This window comes from Orycteropus afer, unplaced genomic scaffold, assembly GCF_000298275.1.
Source record: "Orycteropus afer afer isolate SDZICR_OR568_19922 unplaced genomic scaffold, OryAfe1.0 scaffold00858, whole genome shotgun sequence".
Lineage (NCBI taxonomy): Eukaryota > Metazoa > Chordata > Mammalia > Tubulidentata > Orycteropodidae > Orycteropus > Orycteropus afer.
The window spans coordinates 254,348-264,173 of NW_006922445.1; the positions used below are offsets into that span (position 1 = coordinate 254,348).

The 9,826-nt window shown below is 42.8% G+C and overlaps 1 protein-coding gene across 1 annotated transcript in view; it reads left to right on the plus strand.

Annotated features, from left to right (window-relative positions):
- The window catches only part of NID1 (nidogen 1), a 225,261-nt gene that overhangs the window by 394 nt on the left and 215,041 nt on the right, over positions 1-9,826 (plus strand). The window lies entirely within an intron of this gene.

Here is a 9,826-nt window from a genome sequence, read left to right on the forward strand (position 1 = left end):
ACGTGGGCGTCGCAGGCGGGGAGTGGGACCTGGTAGCTGAAGGGGCTCGGGCGCAGTGCTAACTTTCCATGCCGAGGGAGGTTTCCCGCTTCTGCTTGCCCGCTGCAGCTGGCCGAGGTCCCCTGCCACCTCGTCACTGTTGTCCAAGGAACTCGCGGGTGTGCGGAGCCGGCTCGCTAAGTCTGAGTGACCCCGCTTGCTTCCTGGCCGGACCCCTTGATCCTGGAACTGCGTTTCCTCTCTGGTGACTGTAGGCGCAATCACCGCTGGGAAGTCAGTTCTTGACTCTCCATTGTCCGGTGCCATTGGGACAAGACCCGACTGGACCGGGTGGGGGCCAGGTGCGGACGCGGAGCCTTTCCAGGGAATGGCCAGCGGCGGGCGGGCAGTGGGACTTCAGTGGGTACCGAGCCGGGAAAGGCAGCAGCTCCAGCAGCCGCTGAGCAAACGGAGCCAAGTCGGGCTTTCGGCCCGGGAATTTAGCTAGTGAACTCAGATACGCCTTGGCAATGATTCTGCTTTCCAACTGAGCACATTTCAGAGTTCAGAGCTCGGAACACAGGACACCCTAGTGATCAGATTTCCTGGAGCAGTGCCTAAGGCATTTGACTGCTGACCACATGGTTGGAGGTTCAAACCCACCAGCCACTCCGCAGAAGGCAGACTGGGCAATCTACTTCCGTAAAGATTTACCGCCTTGGAAACCCAAAGGGGGTAGCTATGAGTCGGCATCCACTGGATGACAAAGAGTTTGGTTTTGTTTGGGGGGGGAGGGGGTAGCATTGTCACCATTAGACGCCAATGGGGCCAGGGACCTTTAGCTCTCTCAGCCTCCCCAGGACTGACCAAGCATGCCAGACTCTGTCAACTTGGTAACATCCCTTTGTGCCGTTGCCTTTCCCAGCTGCGCACCATGTGGATTTCATATAAAGCTGTACGCATTCCAGAAGCCCGAGAACAAAACAAACGCGCGGCTGGAGCAGGTCCTGCTGGTGAAATAGTTGTGCGCGCTGTCTCTCCCGAGCAGATAGATTACACGCTGGACGACATCCACGTGGAATTTGTCAGCTCTGCATGAGAAGGATGAGTCCAGAAGTGCCTTCTGATAGGGAACATGGCCCTTATCTGATTGCCCCAACTCCTTAACATAGTCTGGTGAAGCCTATAGAGGCCTTCTTAGAATTCATAAAATTCTTTTTAAATTATAAAATAATATCCACAGGATTACCAAGGAAACCAACTACACTGAAATGCACTTATGAAATATGTTTTTAAACTCAAAATTGTGTGGAGTAATGTTGTTAGGAGTCTGGGAGTCCACTTTCACTCATAGCAATTGTATGTACAAGAGATGTACTTAATTTTAACCACATCAAATAACAAGCTCTAGCATCAGATTTAATGGTGCATCTAATAATTACTGAGATTTCAAGGTAATGAAGATTACAAACAATATTTGAAGACATCTGCAGCAAATATAACATGGAAATATCTGTGACTTCTATTAGGGAAAATGTTACTAGGTGCTCCTGCTACTGTGATTTGTTGCCTATGATTATGATGGAAGGAAATGCTAATTATCAGTGTTCTGGTTACCTAGTGCCACTCTGACAGAAATATACCACAAATGGAATGGCCTTAACAGGAGTTTATTCTCTTATAGTTTGGAGGCTTTAAGTCCAAGTTCAAAGTGCCAGGCTCTAGGGGCTGGGTGAAAGGGCAACCTTGGGGTTCAGCTCTACCTTCTGCTCCCGGCCCACTGGAGCTAGACACTTTTCTTAACTCAGACAGCTGCTGGCTGCTGAGACTGACAAGCCCAAGGTTGACAAGTAAAAAGGCACAGTCCTGATGTTACCAAACCACACGGCAGGCCATTAACTGAAGTCCATGGTAAGTCCCAAGGTCAGCAGAGCATGGCAGGCTGCTGCTGAACAATGGCATGGCTACATGCAGGGTCCAAGTGTGCCATAAGCTAGAGATTATCCCCAAGGCTTCTCTTTATATACAGGAAGCAGGCCACATCCCAAAGGCAGCTACTCAGCTGCTTGTGGTAGATCCCACAATGGAGTTGATTGCCAATCTCATCAAGGAGAATAACTTCCACCAGCTGCCCAGACACTCAACCAGACCCAGCCAAGTTGACATACAAATTTAACTACCACAATCAGTTACCAAAGAAAAAAAAACAGTTGTGGACATGTCAATTCTGACTCATGATAACTCCATGTGTTGCAGAGCAGAACTTCTCCATAGGGTTTTCAAGTCTGACCTTTCAGAAACTGGTCACTGGGTTTTCTTCCCAGGTTCATTACTAGTTGCATGCTTAACCATTTGTGCCACCTAAGCCAAAATCCAAACCCATTGCCTTGGAGTTGATTCTGATTCCTAGCGACCCAACAGGACAGAATTGACCCATATGGTTTTAAGGCTATAAATCTTTAGGGAATCATATACACATCTTTCCCTAGCAGAGTGACCAACCAAACACCAACCCTTTGGTTATCAGCCAAGCACTTAACCACTGTGCCATGAGAGCTTCAAATTTAGGGTTTAAAACCCACTACCGTTGAATCTGATCTGACACATAGCAACCCCTACTTGGGTTTCGGAGGCAGCATCACTGCGGTAGATTGCCCAGCCTTCCTTCTGAGGAGTGGCTGGTGGGTTTGAACCACCAGGCTTCTGGTTAGCAGTCAAGTGCTTTAGGCACTTTGCCACTTGTTGTTGTTATGTGCCGTCGAGTTGGACCCGACTCATAACGACCACTCCTTGGGTTTCTGAGGCAGTATCACTATGGAAGTAGATTGCCCAACCTTCCTTTCAAGGAGTGGCTGGTGAGTTTGAACTGCCAGCCTTCTGGTTAGCCATCAGGTGCCTTAGGGACTATGCCACCAGAGCTCCTAAAATCTTTACAGAAGTAGATTGCCCAGTGTTGGTTCCACAGAGTGGCTGGTGGGTTTGAACCACCAACCTTCTGGTTAGCAGTCAGATACCTTAGGTGCTGTGCTACAAGAGCTGCCTCATTTATAGTTTCGTAAGAATAAAAATTTAATTTCTTTTTTCTTGTAAGGTTGGTCTGGTTTTAACAATTCCCTTAGTTTCTGTTTATCTGGAAATGTCCTAATTTCACCCTAATATTTGAAGGACATTTTTGCTAGGTAGATACATAATTATTGGTTGGAATTTTTTTTCTTTCAGGGTTATATATGTATCACCCCATTGCCTTGTAGCTTACATGGTTTCTGCTGAGAAATCAGAGCTTAGTCTTAATTGGTCACCCTTAGTAAGTAAGTTTTCATATTTCCCATGCTGCTTTCAGGATTCTTTCTTTGTCTTTGGTTTTGGTGAGTTTCATTATGATATGTTTTGGTGATTTTCTTTTGGAGTCTATCCTTTTTGGGGTTTAGTGGATTTCTTCATTAGATATATTTTCATCTTTTCTCATATTAGAGAAATCCTCTTCCAACATATCTTTGACAAATTTCTCTGTGGTTTTATTTGTCTCTTCCTGTTCTGGAATTCTGATTACACGTAGGTTATTCCTCTTGATGGTGGCCCATATGAATCTTAGGCTTTCTTCATTTTGTTTTGACCCTTTTTCTGATTGATCCCTTAACAGAGTAGTTGTTCTGGTTACCTAGTGCCATTCTGACAGGAATATACCACAAATGGGATGGTCTTAACAAACAGGAGTTTATTCTCTCACAATTTGGAGGCTTTAAGTCCAAGTTCAAAGTGCCAGGCTCTAGGGAGTTGGTGAAAGCCCCTCAGTCTTGGGCTTCAGCTCTGCCTCTTGCTACTGGCCCATCAAAGCTAGAGGCATCTCTTCACTCAGGCACCTACTGGCTCCTGAGGCTGACAAGCCCAAGGTTGACAAATAAAATGGCACAGTGCTGATGTTACCAAACCACATGGCAGGCCATTTATTCAAGTCCATTGTAAGTCCCAAGGTCAGCAGAGCATGGCAGGATGATGAACAACAACATGGCTACATGCAGGGTCCAAGCATATCATAAGCTAGAAACCATTTCCACAAGGCTTCTCCTTATAAACAGGAAGCAGACCACATTCCCAAAGGCAGCTACTGAGCTGCTCATAGTAGATTCCACCATGGAGTTGATTACCAGTCTCATCATGGGGAATACTACATCCAGCTGCCCAGCCATTCAACCAGGACCAGCCAAGTTGACACACAAACTGAACTACCACAGTAGTACTGAGGTATTTGTCTTCAATCTCATTAATTCTGTCTTCCATTTATTCAATTCCACTCCTTTGCCCATTCAATGTGTTATCTATTTTTGAAATCTTATTATTAGCCTTGTTGTTGTTATGTGCCATCGAGTCGGCCCCGACTCTTAGAGACCCCTCCTTAGGTTTCCAAGGCAGTATCACTATGGAAGTAGGATTGCCTTAAGTTTCTATTTGTTGTTTTTGTATCACTTCTAATTTTTTGTTTATTTTGCCAATTTTTTTTTGTATTGTTTTCCTAAACTGTTCTAGAGTTTTTTATTTACTTTTTTATAATGTATTTTCCTTAATATTGTCAGTGTTTTCCTTGACCTATCTCTCAAACTGTTGAAGGCACCCAAATATAATTCTTGTGAATTCTTTATCAGGGAGCTCCAACACTGCTTCTTCCTCAAGGATATTTTCTGGGTTTGTGCTCTGGTCACTTGTTTCTACGACTTTATCTTGCTTCTTTGTGTGGACTGTGATCACCTGTTGTTTCTGAGACATTGTGGTGTTGTTGTATTCATGTTTAATTTATGCTTGTACGTTGGTGTGATTCACTCAAGTATGTTTTTCCTCTATTTTTTTTTTGATATATCTGTGTGAGGAGGGTACTATGCTCCTCTATTAGCTGGTTGTTAGCACTTAAGTACCCAACACCTGTCTCCTGATGAGTGTGATAGAGAGTAAGAGTGTGTGCACAGATCTCTGTTAGATGGTCATAAAGAGCAGTTGAGGCTGAGTTGAGCTGGTATTGCCTCCATCTATCATTGGTCAGTTGGTTCAAAAACAAGTAGTGTCCCTCATTCAGCGGAGCTGCAAGAGGTGCAGATATGATTGGGTTGTGTGGGAACAGTTTCTGTCTCCCACTCAGTAAGACAAAAATAAAAATAAAAACAAGAGCATAAAAAACTCAAATTTCATAAACAAGCAGGAACAATCACAACAACAAAAGAAATGCAATAAAGAGAAGAAAAATATCAAAAACTTATTAAAAATGACAACAGAGAGATAATGAAGAAAAAAAAAGAGGAAAAAATCCTCCACAATATCTGGAGAGAGGGGAATGAGAGAAAAGAGCAACGATAAAAGAATAAAGACAAAATGGGAAAACTGCAAAAGGGAAAACAAGGAATGGGAAGACCCAAAAGAAAGAAAAAGAAGAGAACCAGGAAAAGGGAAGCAGGAAATAGAGGGGAGGGGGAAACAGGGAAGGGAAAGAGAAAACAATGTATACAAGGAAGAAAGGAAGAAGATAAAAATAATAATTGAAAGAAAAACAAAACTGTGAGGGATAGGGCAAAGCACCCCTGCTGTCAGGGCACAGACCAGGATGGAATTCCTGCTGGTCACATAGGTGGGTAAAGGTGAGGGATGGCCATACCTCTGTTCACTAAGAGGGTGTGGGGTATAAGAGTTGTTGTTATTGTTGTGTGCTGTTGAGTCAGACCTGACTCATAGCAATCCCTCCTTGGGTTTCCAAGGTACTATCACTACGGAAGTAGATTGCCCATCTTCCTTCTGAGGAGTGGCTGGTGGGTTTGAACTGCCACCCTTCTGGTTAGCAGTCAAGTACTTTAGGCACTATGCTACCAGAGCACAAGGGGAATATTGCACCTTTCTAGTCATCAGCCTCCAGTGAAGTTGCACATGCTATTCTTGGCAACAAGAGCTGATTCTTAGGTCACTGTCCAGGTCAGAACCCCACAAGAGAACAAAAAATACAAACCGCATAAACAAGCAGAAACATAAAAACAAAACAAAACAAAAAATCAAAATGGCTGCACTGTTTGCAAATACCCAAAATGGCTGCAACTTCATGATAGCCAGCAGTCCACAGGTCTGTTTGTATCCTTCTTTGTTGTTTTCTTTTCTGGCTGTGAAGCACCAGTGTAGTTCTTGCCCATGGAGTACGTGGTGAACAGAGCCGATTCTTAGGTTGTTACTGGAAAGCTGCTTTCAAATATTCAAAATGACTACACCCTCTGGACAGCTGGTAGTCCACAGCTCCATTTGTCTCTTTGCTCACTGTTTTCATTCAGGTTCTTCTTCTGTTGTTGTTGTTGTTATGTGCTGTCGAGTCGGCCCCGACTCATAGCGACCCCTCCTTCGGTTTCTGAGGCAGTATCACTACGGAAGAAGGATTGCCCAACCTTCCTTCCGAGGAGTGGCTGGTGGGTTTGAACCGCCAGCCTTCTGGTTAGCAGTCAAGTGCTTTAGCCACTATGCTACCAGAGGTTCTTCTTCTAGTTGGTGTTTAATCCACTTCTTTATTCTTCTCTTCAAAGCTCAGGGTTCCAGGATCATCTTCTGTATCAATTTCAATTGGTTTCTTATTGATTTGTTGCAGAGGGTCTATGTAGCTTGTCTACCTATTCTTTCATCTTGCCAGAATTTCTGTAATTTGTTTTTTCACATGTAAGTTACAGACCCACAGAATTCTATCCAGGATCCCCTAGGAGGTTCATTGGAGCCCAGGTTAAGAACTTCTCTGTTAAATTGTAATATTAGACTAACCCACATTACCTTCTAATGTGGAAATATATTAGTAAAATAAAAAGATTCTTGTCAAACCATTGCTTCTATATCTATTTGGGTTTAATCTGCATTTTAATGAGAAAGATTCCAGAGTTCTCTTTGGATCTTATATGTGTGCCAAAGGGTGGGTTCCCCAGAAAGCAGATGCTCCGATGGAGATTAGGGAGCAAATCATTTAATTAGGGGGAACTCCTCAGATGTACACCTGTGGAAGGGAGAATGAAGCAAGATTGAGTAGAGGGAGAAACTGAGTGCAAAGCAGTCTCAAGGAAGGTCTTAGCCAACCCCATGGGCAGGTCTGAAGCTGGGATGGTCTTTCAGAGTTGTCTAAAGTTGCAGTGAGAGGGCTGGCATCTGTACCCTTGCCATTTTGAATCTTTACAAGTGGATTAGTCATTGGGTGCATGCTACCCTGAAAGAAGGTGTGAGCCCAGATGAGGCAGAATGTTTTCAAAGAGGGAGTGACAACTGAAGGCTGCATTCCTAGGAACTGAAGAGGAATCTGGGTCACATATATCAGCATCAACCATAATCTGTAACTGGTTACATATTTTTTGAGCTAAAAACCCTCACATGGCTGTGAGTGAGAAGGTGAGTTGACAGGACGTGTGAGCATGAACTCACATTTCTCTGGGCACTAGACCAGGAAAATAAAAGGAATATCCATTAAGAAAGAAAGCAATTATTGACTGGATATACCTATATATGCCAGGGATGTACATATTTTCCTTTTTAATTTTATCTTAGTGAAAATATGCACCCATTCATCAATTTCTACTTGTACAGTTGAGTGACACTGGGTACATTCCACATACTGTGTCACCATTCTCATTATATCTACTCATATTTTTCATTATCATTGACTTAGATTCACTACCCCCTAAACTTATCATCTATACTTTAGAAATACCATTGACAATTTGATCTCATATAGATAATTCTTTAAAAGAGCAAAATACTCATGTCAAACATTATTTACTAGCTTAGTTAATAGTTGATTAGTTAAAGCTGACTTCAGGGGAGAACTTCTGGTAAGATGGAGGGATAGGCAGACAAGCAACACAGACTCCCTTCAACAAAGAAAAAGAAAAATCAATTGACAGAGATACAGAAGATAATCCCAGAGCTCTGAGCTTTCAAAGGAACTATACAGAAGTGGATTAGGCACCAACTAGTGGAGAAACCTGACTGAAAACAGTGAGTATGGAGACAATTAGAGCTGTGAACTGTCAGCTACTCTGATGGTACCAACAGCCTGAATATTTCCAAATGGTGTTGGCACCTGAGAATTGACCTAAAGATCAGCCCTGCTCACCAAAGGCTGCAGGGACAACTGTGCTGGTGGCCTATGACTAGGAAGGGAAACAGCAAGGAGGGAGACAACCTGAGCTGATGACCTTCTGCTGTCCGGAGGGTGCAGCCATTTTCATTGTTTACACATGGCAGCCATTTTGGATACTTAAAGTGACTGAGGGTGCACCAATGTTGAATGTTTACAAGCAGTAGCCATTTTGGATATTTAAAGTGACCGAGGGTGCAGCCATTTTGAATGTTTACAAGCAGTGGCCATTTTGGATATTTAAAATGACTGAAAGCGTAGTCATTTCGAATGTTTACAAGCGGTGGCCATTCTGGATATTTAAAGTGAACGAGAGCACAGCCATTTTCAATGTTTACAAGTGGTGGTCATTTTGAATATTTAAAGTGACTGAGAGTGCAGCCATTTTGAATCTTTACAAGTGGCAGCCATTTTGGATTTTAAAGTGATAGCATTCTCATTCAGATTCCAGGGACCTAAGAATAGGTTCTGTTTGCCAAGGTCGGCAGGGACATACAAGGAAAGGAGACAGGTGGTGAGTGTATAAGTGCTGTCAACTAGTGAATAGAGAAGCACCACACAGTACCCTGCTTGCATAGATAACATTCAAACAAAACAAAGAAAGCAAAAAAAGTGGGCAAGTCACTCCAACATACAATCACCAATTAAATATAAACACAAAAACATCACAATGCCTTGGAGACAACAGAGCATCACACTCCACACACAAAAGCAAGATAAAGCAAGAGAAACAAGCAACCAGGATACAGACTCAAAACACATCCCTGAGGAAGATGCAGCATTGGAACTTTCTGAGCAGTAATTCAAAAGATATATTTAGGTATCTTCAATGAATTAAGAGACAGATCAAGGAAAACACAGAGAAAACTCTACAACAATTTTGAAAGACAACACAAGAACAAAATGACAAAATAAATGAAAAATTAGAAAGGATACAAAATCTACAGGTAGAAATCCAGAAGATTAATACTAAATTTTCAGAAATAGATAAGACATTGAATGGGCAAAGGAGCAGAATTGAATCAATGGAAGACATAATTAGGGAGATTGACAGCAAATACCTGAACATTTCTTTGGAAAGGGATCAATCAGAAAACAGTTCAAAACAAAATGAAGAAAGTCTAAGCTTCATGTGGTATACCATCAAAAGAAATAACCCATGTGTAATTGGAATTCCAGAACAGGAAGAGAAAATAAAACCACAGAGAAAATTGTCAAAAATTTGTTGGAAGAGGATTTTCCTGGTATGATGAAAGATGAGAATATATCCATTCAGGAAGTCCAACGAACCCCAAAAAGGATAGACACCAAAAGAAAATCACCCAGACGTATCATCATCAAACTCACCAAAACCAAAGACAAATAAAGAATCATGAGAGCAGCACAGGAAAAATGAAAAGTTCCCTATAAGGGGCCACCAATAAAACTAAGCTTGGATTTCTCGACAGAAACCATGCAGGTGAGAAGACAATAGGATGGTGTGATAGTTGGAGGCTGTGTGTCAACTTGGCTGGACCACAATTCTGTGTGGCTGTTGTGGTCTGGTTGTTCCCATGGTAAGATCAGATGACTATGTTTTGAGTGGCCAATCTGTTGAAAGGGAGTTTCCCTAGGGGTGTGGCCTGCTTCCAGTATATCTGTGGACATCCTGGGAGAGGAGACATTCTTCTGTGGATCGGGATTCTGTTGTGCTGCCTACATCTGTCCATGAATGAA